This window comes from Mastomys coucha, unplaced genomic scaffold (genome assembly GCF_008632895.1).
Source record: "Mastomys coucha isolate ucsf_1 unplaced genomic scaffold, UCSF_Mcou_1 pScaffold15, whole genome shotgun sequence".
NCBI lineage: Eukaryota > Metazoa > Chordata > Mammalia > Rodentia > Muridae > Mastomys > Mastomys coucha.
In genome coordinates, this window is record NW_022196897.1 from 95,484,923 (window position 1) to 95,495,071 (window position 10,149).

The window sequence follows — 10,149 nt, forward strand, 5'->3', positions numbered from 1 at the left end:
AGCCAACCAACAACCCATACAACCATCACCACACTACGAACAACAACAACTTCTTGGGGCCTTAGTATTTATATATCTCTGAAGAGTCCTCAGAATTCTGAGCATCACAAAAACTGTATTTAGCTGGCAAAAATCAGACCCCAGCTAGAGCACGAGGCAAATCATAGTCAGCTGCCATGGACCAGCCCCATATCTCACACCTGGGATTAAAATGAAACCATATTCCCATATTTCTTTGTTTTTCAAAGAAACCAAAATTCTCACTGCATTTCTCCCTTTTGTGTTTTAAGCCATTAATTGTGCTATGGTTAGTAGGAAATTATACACAAACACATTTTCAGTGAAATAAGTGCTTTTTGGTTCAGTGGCCAAGGTATTCAGGAGACCTCTCCTGCTCACTCCTAATCTTTATCAGTTTTGATGAGATTTGCAGCTTTTCATTTCCTGTGGTAATACAAACAAATCTGCATCCCTGGTGCAAAGTTTTTGTATGCTTCTATTTTGGTGTTAACACATCCTTATAGTATACAGACTGATTTAATTCCATAGCTTTTTTCTATAACCTGGTGACTCTCGGCTGAAATAGCTCGTAATTTTTGCACTGGACTGAGCCTTTTTTGTTCTCCCTTTTCTAGTGCGCCTGCCTCCCAAGCACTTCTACATTCAGGCACATTTTTTTCAGTTACATAGCCAACTCTGCAGCCCTTTCAGAAAAGAGAGAGCACTTCAGCCATTTTTTTTTGTTAATCAGGCCCCTCCATTTCCACTTGGAATTTTTCCAACTGCTCAGCCATCCTTCCAACCTTTACGAAACAGAACAAGGACAAAACAGAAAATCCCCTCTGGGAGCAAAGTGTTAGGCATACTTCTACCTTGGTGGAATTAGGTTTGTGTGGGTTTGTTGAAAGATTACTTTCTTGCTTCTTCTAGGGTGTAGTTTTGCTCCTTATGTTGCTGTTTTCTACCTATTATCCTTTGTAGGGCTGGATTTGTGGAAAGATATTGTGTAAAGTTTGTTTTGTCATGGAATATCTTGTTTTCTCCATCTATGGTAATTGAGCGTTTTGCTGGGTATAGTAGCTTGGGCTGGCATTTGTGTTCTTGTAGGGTCTGTATGACATCTGCCCAGGATCTTCTAGCTTTCATAGTATCTGGTGAGAAGTCTGGTATAATTCTGATAGGCCTGCCTTTATATGTTACTTGACCTTTTTCCCTTACTGCTTTTAAAATTCTTTCTTTGTTTAATGTACTTGGTGTTTTTATTATTATGTGACAGGAGGAATTTCTTTTCTGATCCAGTCTATTTGGAGTTCTGTAGGCTTCTTGTATGTTCATGGGCATCTCTTTCTTTAGGTTAGGGAAGTTTTTTTCTATAATTTTGTTGAAGATATTTATTGGCCCTTTAAATTGGAAGTCTTCACTCTCTTCTATACCTATTATCCTTAGGTTTGGTCTTCTCATTGTGTGTGAGCTTTTTGCTTTTCGCATTTCCTTTGACTGTTGTGTCAGTGTTTTCTATGGTGTTTTCTGCCCCTGAGATTCTCTCTTCTATCTCTTGTATTCTGTTGGTGATGCTTGCATCTATGGCTTCATTTCCTTCACCTATTTGTGTTTTCCTGTAGTTCATTAAGGGATTTTTGTGTTTCCTCTTTAAGGGTTTCTAGCTGTTTACCTGTGTTCTGTATTTCTTTGAGGGAGTTATTTATGTCCTCCTTAACGTTCTGTATCATCATCATGAGAAGTGATTTTAAGTCTGAATCTTGCTTTTCTGGTGTGATGGTGTGTCTAGGATTTGCTGTGGTGAGAGAATTGGGTTCTGATGATGCCAAGTAACCTTGGTTTCTGTTGCTTATGTCAAGCTGTCTCGGATCCTGTGTCTCTGAGATCCTGTGATCCTGGGGCCATTAGATCACCTGGGAGTGGAACTTCCTCTGGGTGTTGTGGCCCAAGGTCTGCTCAGAGCACCAAACCAGACTGACTGGGAAGCAACCCATGCCACTGGGCTGGCAGAGTTCCAGCATGTCTGGGTCCTGCTGGTCCCAGTTGCTCCCAGTGTTGGAACAGATATGTCCTCTTCACCTCTGATTCTCTGATCCTGGGCATATTAGAGTGCCTGGGAGTGGAGCTTCCTCTGGGTGTTGTGGGACTGTCTGCAAAATTTGCACTCAAGTTCTGCTCAGGGCACTGATCCAGACAGATTGGGGGGAACCCATGCCACTGGACATGTGGAGTACCTGCACGCCTGGGTCCCGCTGGTCCCAGTTACTCCAGGTGTTGGGACAGATGTTGTGTTCTCCTCACCTCTGATCCTGATGGCTTTTTTTTTCTTCCACCCTTCTCCATTTTCTTCTACACATTTAACCCCCTAACCCAAGATAGGAGAGAGAAAAATGATAAAGAGGACACAGGGTGGTGTTATCATTAGGCTACTTCCTGCTGATTAGGGGCATTTTGTTCCTTGGGGCAAGTTTGATTTTTGCAATCAAGATATCTAATTTCTTCTTCTTGTTTCTTCTTGTTTTTGTTATGTGTACAACTACTTAAGAAACTGCAACCATTAGCAACCAACAGCAGCCAACCAACATCTCACACTACCAACAACTTCTTGACGCCCTAGCATTTATATACACTCTAAGGAATTCCAGAATTCCCAACTCCAGAATTCCAAGTGCCATACAATCATGGAAACTATTTGCAGCTGGCAAAATCACATCCCTGCTAGAGTACAAGGCAAATCTTAGTCAGATGCTCTGGACAATCTGGAGCAGCCCTGTATCTCACACCTGGGATTAAACCAAAACCACATTCTCCTAATATTTATGTATTTTTCAAAGAAACCAAAATTCTCACTATATTTTTGTTTCTATGGGGTTTTTGTTTGTTTGTTTTCCCTACTTTGATACACATTTATCAAGTGTCTGCCTTTTGCCCTTTTGTGGCTTCCACTAGTATCTTCCTGCAAACCTGTCACTAAGTGTCTCTTTAGTGGACTTACACACTGACAGTTCCAAACTTGAACACCTGAAGCGACCAATGGCAGCATGTCATTGCCTCTTCTTAGAACCTTTCTTCGGTCTCTATTTTTCTTACTATTTCTGTCTCCTCAGACACTGAGGTATAATCAGAATGCTTGTTGTTAAAATCTCCTTTTTATGACTGTTTCTGAGTAGTCTTGTTACCTTTTGAATTCAGCTTCATTGTTTCCTCCCCTGCTTGGAACATAGGGGAAAATACCACAGATAAGTTACCCAAAAATAATACTGAGTGAATAGAGCAATCTTCTGTCCCTGAAGGATTATTACTGAAGTCTGAATGACAATCCCCTAGGTTTTATATCTCCATCTTCTGAGTGAGATTTTTAGAATTCTAGCCTGGCTGGCTGATGTACTACACTGTGCTCTGCGATCTAAACTTCCTCTGGCATTTCTCCCACCTGTGCTTTCCTTTAATCTGTGATGTGCTTTTGTTGGGCTTCTCTAAGATATCACACGAAATAGCCACAGCCCATCTTCTCTTAGTATAGTTTTACTGATCAATTTTAAGAGGGAAAATACTTTAAATTAGCGCAAACACAAATAGGTAAAGGATACTTACTGTTTCTTACAATGGTAAGGATTTAACCCATGGCTTCACATGTGCTAGGAGTCTTGCATTCATCCATCTATACTCCCACCCCTACATTTTTTTTATTTTTAAGACAAAAGTAGTTTGTTGTTTGTTTTAAGAAGTTTAATCTAGAGTGTTGGCTATACTTTTTAGCCCCTCAGGAATATATATCCCTGAGAAAATCTGAGAATGCATCTTACTTACTGCCTTTCATTTCCTTACTTTTTGTTTGTATGTTTGTTTGTTGTTTTGCTTTGTTTTTAAGGTAGGGTTTTGTGTGTGTGTGTGTGTGTGTGTGTGTATGTGTGTGTGAGAGAGAGGGAGACAGAGAGCATTCATGAGTGCATGTATGCCTGCCTGCCTGCCTGCCTGCAGAGGCCGGAAGAGGTTATCAGAACCCTTGGAGATGAAGGGAACAGGTGACCGAAAGCTGCCTCATGTAGGTGCTGGGAACTGAACTCAGCCCTCTGAAATAGTAACAAAAGCTCTTATCTTTAGTTGTATTGTTTTTGTTTTTAAGTGCTTAAAAAACAGATTTTATGGTGGTTGAGACCCCCAGCCAAGGACTGCACATGGAGGGGTCTGATTGTTCAGGCAAAGTCAATCACCAATAGGAGGAGAGGACCTCGGCCCTTTTAAGGTTCTGAGCCCCGGTGTCAGGGAATGCCAGGGCCAGAAAGTGGGAGAGGGCGGGGTGGCAGGCATGGGGAAGGGGGAGGCAACAGGGGTTTGGTTTTGTTGTTTTTGTTTGTTTCTTTGTTTTTTGGAGGGGAAACTGGGAATGGAGAAATTTGCATGTAAATAAAGAAAATATCTAAAAAAAAAAAAAACCAGATTTTATGAGATCTGCTTTTTCTCCCCAATATATTTCCTTTTTGACAATTTCATATATGACAGCCCTTTCTAGTCACACTCATCTCTGTCCTCTCTTATCTTCCCACCCTGGAGAGCTCTCCCTCCCACCAAGTCCCCATCCCATTTCCTGTCTTTTTGTTTTGTTTTGTTTATCTTAGTTTTGTGACCCACTGCGTTTAACAAGGGTCACTCAGATGGGCTTGAGTATGATATTATCCTTTGAAGCATTAGTAACTAACCAGTTGCTATTATTGAAATAATGATTCCCTCTCTTCCAACATCCTTTGACTGCTGTTAGCTCCCCTCGGCAGAGTGGGACAGGCCCCATGAGCCCTGCCCTCATCTAGGACTACTGCTTTAGTCTTGTATGGGCATTTTGCAGGCAACAGCAGCTGCTGAGTCCTTGCATGTCACAGCCATAAGAGCATATCGTAGCCCTCCTAACTATGGTTCAATTCTTACATCCCTTTCACCTTTCTCAGTATTCCCTGTGCATGCATACGAGTGTCTTGTTTAATGCTGAGCACTCAGTCATTTGTTCTCAGTACCTTGACTAGCCATGAGTCTCTGCCTTAACTGCTGTGAGCTGCAGAGAGAAACCTTTTTTTAATGGAGGCTGAAGTTAAGATTCACATATGGGTGTTTAAGAGGCAGTTTGACAGCATGTCTAATTAATAAGACTTTAAGAGAGAAGTCTTCACCCCTAGTGCCTTTGAACTTCACAGCCATCCACTGGTGACCAGGTCCACACCTCTCTCTCATGGAGCAGGCCACCAATCCAATCAGAAACAGTTGTGTTACTGTCGAATTAGTAGGCACTTCTTGGCCTGGCAAGTTAGTAATATATCATGCAAGGTCTAACACTTGGGAAAGCTGTTGCTGACTTCTCCCCCAGTTACTTGCATAGCAACTTCTAGCATTGTGAAGTCTAGCCAGCAGGGAGGATGCTCTGTCCTCAGTTCTAGTATGCTTTCTTGTATTCTGCAACCAAGGTGTGTGGTGTCTTCAGCAGTAGGGTCTCTGCATCCCACTCTGGTGGGCATAAGTTCCAAGGCCTCTGGACCTTCTGGAAAGGGGTCTCACACCTGACATGGGGATTTTCTTCCAACAGTCTAACACTTCTGGAATCAACACTATCTGTTCATGAGGCATACTTCATCAGGACTCCCTTGATAGGTAAAAATTCTTTTTTATGAATCTTTTCAATTTGCATCACTGTTAGTAACTACATTCTCTGCCTACGTATGTATATATTTTTCCAGAAAAGCTGTTTTATATTATATACATGCCTTCATTTTTTATTTTTAATCATTTAAAACATGAATTATTTTATCCATTATTAGATTTAATATAATACTTTGCATATCATAAGCTTTTTTATTGAATAATTTTTTCTTCTCTCTCTCTCTCTCTGTGTGGGAATGGTATGTATGGTGTGCTCTGTGAGAGAGAGAGAGAGAAAGAGAGAGAGAGAGACTGACTCTTTGTGCCCTATGCATGCAATGCAAGTGCTCTACCATCCACTTACATTCCTAGATCATCTTTCATCTTTTGGTTATTACTATTTTTAAAATAAAAATATTAGGCCCTAAGAATTGAACTCAGGGCTTTGTTTATGTTAAGCTAACACTGAAACACTAAGTTGAGTACTTTTAGTCCCTATTTCAACCTTAATACAGCCTTATGTAGGAACATACATCAGAAATTTTTATAGTACTGTACTGGGAGTGTATTTCAATAGTAGAATGCTTTCAGTGTGTGCAGGCCTTAGTTAAAGCTCCAACAAACAAGCTGACAAGCAAGCCAGTGGAGGGTGAGGTGGGCTGGGGAGGAGGAGGGGGGAGAAAGACAGAGAGACTGAACTGTTATTGTAAAGTTATCTTTGCTGAAGTTTTATGTTTGGAATGGTAGTGCTTCATTGTTAAAACCTACTTTTAGGAATTGAGACAAATATTTAAATTATAGGACAAGGTTTTAAATTTAAAAGACAAAATTGTAATTTTGTCCTTAGTGTTAAACTTAATGCCCACATATATTACTAAGAGGACCAATAGTTGCAGGTGGATATGACTGTAAGAAAATTGATTAGTTGTGTATCTCTACAAATTAAAATTTCTTTTTCCTTCAGGAGTCAATTGCAGATTTTGTTTGCTTGATTCATTTATAATATAACAAGAAAGTGTTCTTTGTGAATAAAATACCAAGATCAAAATAAGTCTGTGACTATATCAAGACCTTGGGTGATACCTTTTAGAAGTTTAAAACTATAAATCAGAATAGTTCTTGGTGTGTAGAATGCCATTTTCTCATCTGAAAGCCTCCTCGCTTCAAAAGCATTAAGCTAATGTTGCCATGCCAGTCATGCAGAGCTGTTATTTATCTAAGTATGGAAGATAATTTAATTGTCGATGGAAGATCTAATTCAATTATTAAAGTGAAATTTATTTATTTATTTATTTATTTTTGGTGATGGGCAGGAGGAAGAAGTTGGCTTGCACTGATATAAATTGTTACTCCAAAAGAATGAGAATTGTTTAAAAATGAACCCTGAAAAATTGAATTTATCCAGTATTCTACAGCACTCCTGTGCCTGTTAAGGAATAATTGATTGCTCTGTTCTGTTCTTTTATTCTCCACCCTCCCTTCTGTTCCCCCCTCTTCCTTCCTTCTTTCCATCCTTCCTTTCTTCTTTTTTTCTTTTCTTTTGTTCTTTCTTTCTTTCAAACTTCTCTGAGTTTCTTCTTCCAGCTTTCCCTACGCTTACCTCTGTTTGGAAAAAAGCTCTCCTGCTTCTTCTCCAGTCTGGCATCTAGGATTTGCTCCTCTGTTTACATTTCATGGTGTGTGGTCCTCAGCCCTAGCTGGCTGCCACCTCTGTCGTTTTTACTGTACTTTATCAGAAAATCAGACAAAAGGAATTTATGTATCCATTAGCAAACTTGGTTCCTTATAACTATAAATTGTTAAATCCTTTTTTAAACAAAAGGCATATCTCATCCGGGACTTTTATATTTATGTTGTTAAACTGGTTCTTTTTCTAGAGTTGGTTTTTAGTGTTGGTACATATTTTGTGAGAACAGCCTTTATTTTCAGTGCTTTTTAAAGTTACTTAAAAATAAAACAGGTTTTAACTTTCAAACACTAGTGATATTTTGTGTGAATTACAGCTGCAGCTCAGTGTGGTCTGTGACTGATGGTGCTGCTATCAGTGTGTCCTTCAAACTGTCTGGTAATGTTTGCTCAGCCTTTTTTTCTGTGGGGGCAGGCGCTGTCTGAGGAAGAAGTACACAATCAGAAAGTTTTAAGTCATCCTTGTTTTTTTCTGTAAAAGAAGACATACTGTGTAGGAACCAGTGTACTAGAAACCTGAAGGCACTCTGTGGCTCCTGGGAAGAAAAATGCTCTCTTCCTCTGCTGCTCACAGGTGTTCTGTTCTCTCCTTAGGTCCTCCTGACAGCCTTGTCTAATTTAAAACGTATTTATATACATATGTGTTTGTGTCCTCCAAACTCTTGACTAGCACGTTTATTCAGAGTTCTGCGTTCACGGTGCCGTTTCTCTGAGTGCTGTAATGTACTTGATACATCTAGTTGTGACTGCTGCCACCCCAATGCAATCTAGCTGTTCTTATGTTTCTGGGCTGTAACTTGCATATTTTATATCAATTGTGAGTTTGTGAAGCTTGATAAACTTCTGTACCAGTGCAAGCAACCAGCACTACAATCAGGTGATAGAGAATTGCTGTCATTCCAGAAAGTTCCCTACGTCCAGTTACACTCAGCACCCTGCTCCTTATGCCAAGCTGTCCCTAGCAGCAAGGTTAACACAGTAATCCTGTTCTGGAAATTAGATTTGCCTGTTTTAGACTGTATTTAAATAAAATGATAGGATGCACCCTCCTTTGAGTTGATTTTTTTGTTTTTAATTTTATCATAGTATTTTATATATTCTTGATTCCTTCCCTTTTTACTGTTATAATATCCTGTAAAATAGCACAAATTGCTTATTTATCTACTAGCTAATAGGAAATTGAGTAGTTTTCAGCTTATACTCTCACACATTTTCATTTATCTTAGGCAAATGCTTTAGAGCTCAGTTGCTGGGCTGCATGGAAACTTTAACTTTATGGGAATCACCAAACTTCTCTAAAGTACTCGTACCATTTTATGTTCTCATTATTAACATGAAAATTCTAACTGGTCTATGCCTTTGTTAAACTTGATCTTACCAATCGTTTTTATTTTGCGTCCTTCTCTAGTTAGTGTGCAGTGCTTTGCCATTGTTGACTTATTTTATTAGTCTAGATAGGTGTTTTTAAAAAGCTTGAAGTTAATTTTCTTATGGTTTGGGATCCCAAAAATCAAGAAGAAAGGATGTGCAGCTTTGGGCTGCTCATTATGTCTCTTCTTGGTTTGCAGAAAAAACAGTTCTGGTTTTTGCTCCCTGAGTGGCTTTATATCTGTGTGCACATCCCAGTGTGACTTCCTTGTCTATAAGGACAACAGCGCTCTAGGATCCAGATTCCACCCTTATGACTTCATTTCAGTTCCGTGTCCTTAAGTGTAGTCATGCTGGGAGTTACAACAGCAGCACAGAAATAGTGGACCAAATTGGGTCAGTAACACTTTGGACATTTTCTCTTTTGTAGTTGACTCTTTTGTTTTGTGTACCATTTGCCTACTTTTGGAAGGTGTTAAGAAGTTGTTAATCATGCAAAAAAATTGGGTCAGTGACATAGCCTTTACTCAGTATTCATAAAGGTGTGGATTTAATCCCCAGCCCTCACCATCTCTAAAGATATAAAAAGTAGGATTATATATCTTTCTGAGATGGTGTTGCCATGCTGCTAAGGCAGTCATGAACTCCTGCATCCACGCACTTCTCTCCCTTTCCACACATGCATGCTGCTGTAGCTGTCAGAGTTAATTTTACAAGGTTTTTGTTTGTTTGTTTTTTCCAGTGCTGGTGATTAAACACATGTATGCCAGGCAAAGGCTCTGAGAGAGATTTCAGGCCTCTGTATCCAGGCCCAAGTCCCTTGGCAATATATGCTGCAAATATGTCTTGGCATTTAGTTTTTGTTTAATTTTTTTAAAAGATATTTTGTATGAGTCCTCTGTCTGTATGTATGTCTGTATACCACATGCATGCATAGTGCCCACAGAGACCAGCACAGAGTTTTGGATCTTGGAACTGGCATTCCAGTTATGAGCTGCCATGGGGGTTCTAGAAATTGAACCTGAGTCCTCTGAAGGAATAACTAGCGTTCCTAACTACCAAGCCATGTCTCCAGGCTCAAATTTTAATGGCTTGTGTTTTTATTTTAATTTTAAAGCTAGCATACAAAATAGTGAGTCTCATGATAGTATTTTCATATATATGAGTCAATGTATATTGTTCTCTTTTTTTGAATAAAAAAAACAAATTTTATTGTCATAACATTATCTATTACAAAATATAAAGAATAAGATGATCATGTGCATAAGAATGACTGACAATCTACTTGATCAAGGGGAATTACACAAATCTTAAGATAATGGCCTATAATCTAAAGACAGGATTATTTTAAAATTCCTGTACTTTCTATAAAGATGTATGGAATATGAAGCAATTCAGAGACAACGTTCTGTTTATTTGGTTTTCAGAAGTCTCACTCAAGTCAATGTGGATTGTGATGGTGATGTCTTA

General features: G+C 39.3%; 1 protein-coding gene and 1 long non-coding RNA gene across 5 annotated transcripts in view; one reads left to right on the plus strand and one right to left on the minus strand.

The window, feature by feature from the left end:
- The window catches only part of Ccdc34 (coiled-coil domain containing 34), a 28,599-nt gene that overhangs the window by 10,709 nt on the left and 7,741 nt on the right, over positions 1-10,149 (plus strand). The gene's annotated exons all lie outside the window — the stretch shown is intronic.
- LOC116090625 overlaps positions 1-10,149 on the minus strand; it is a 38,393-nt gene that overhangs the window by 10,387 nt on the left and 17,857 nt on the right. The gene's annotated exons all lie outside the window — the stretch shown is intronic.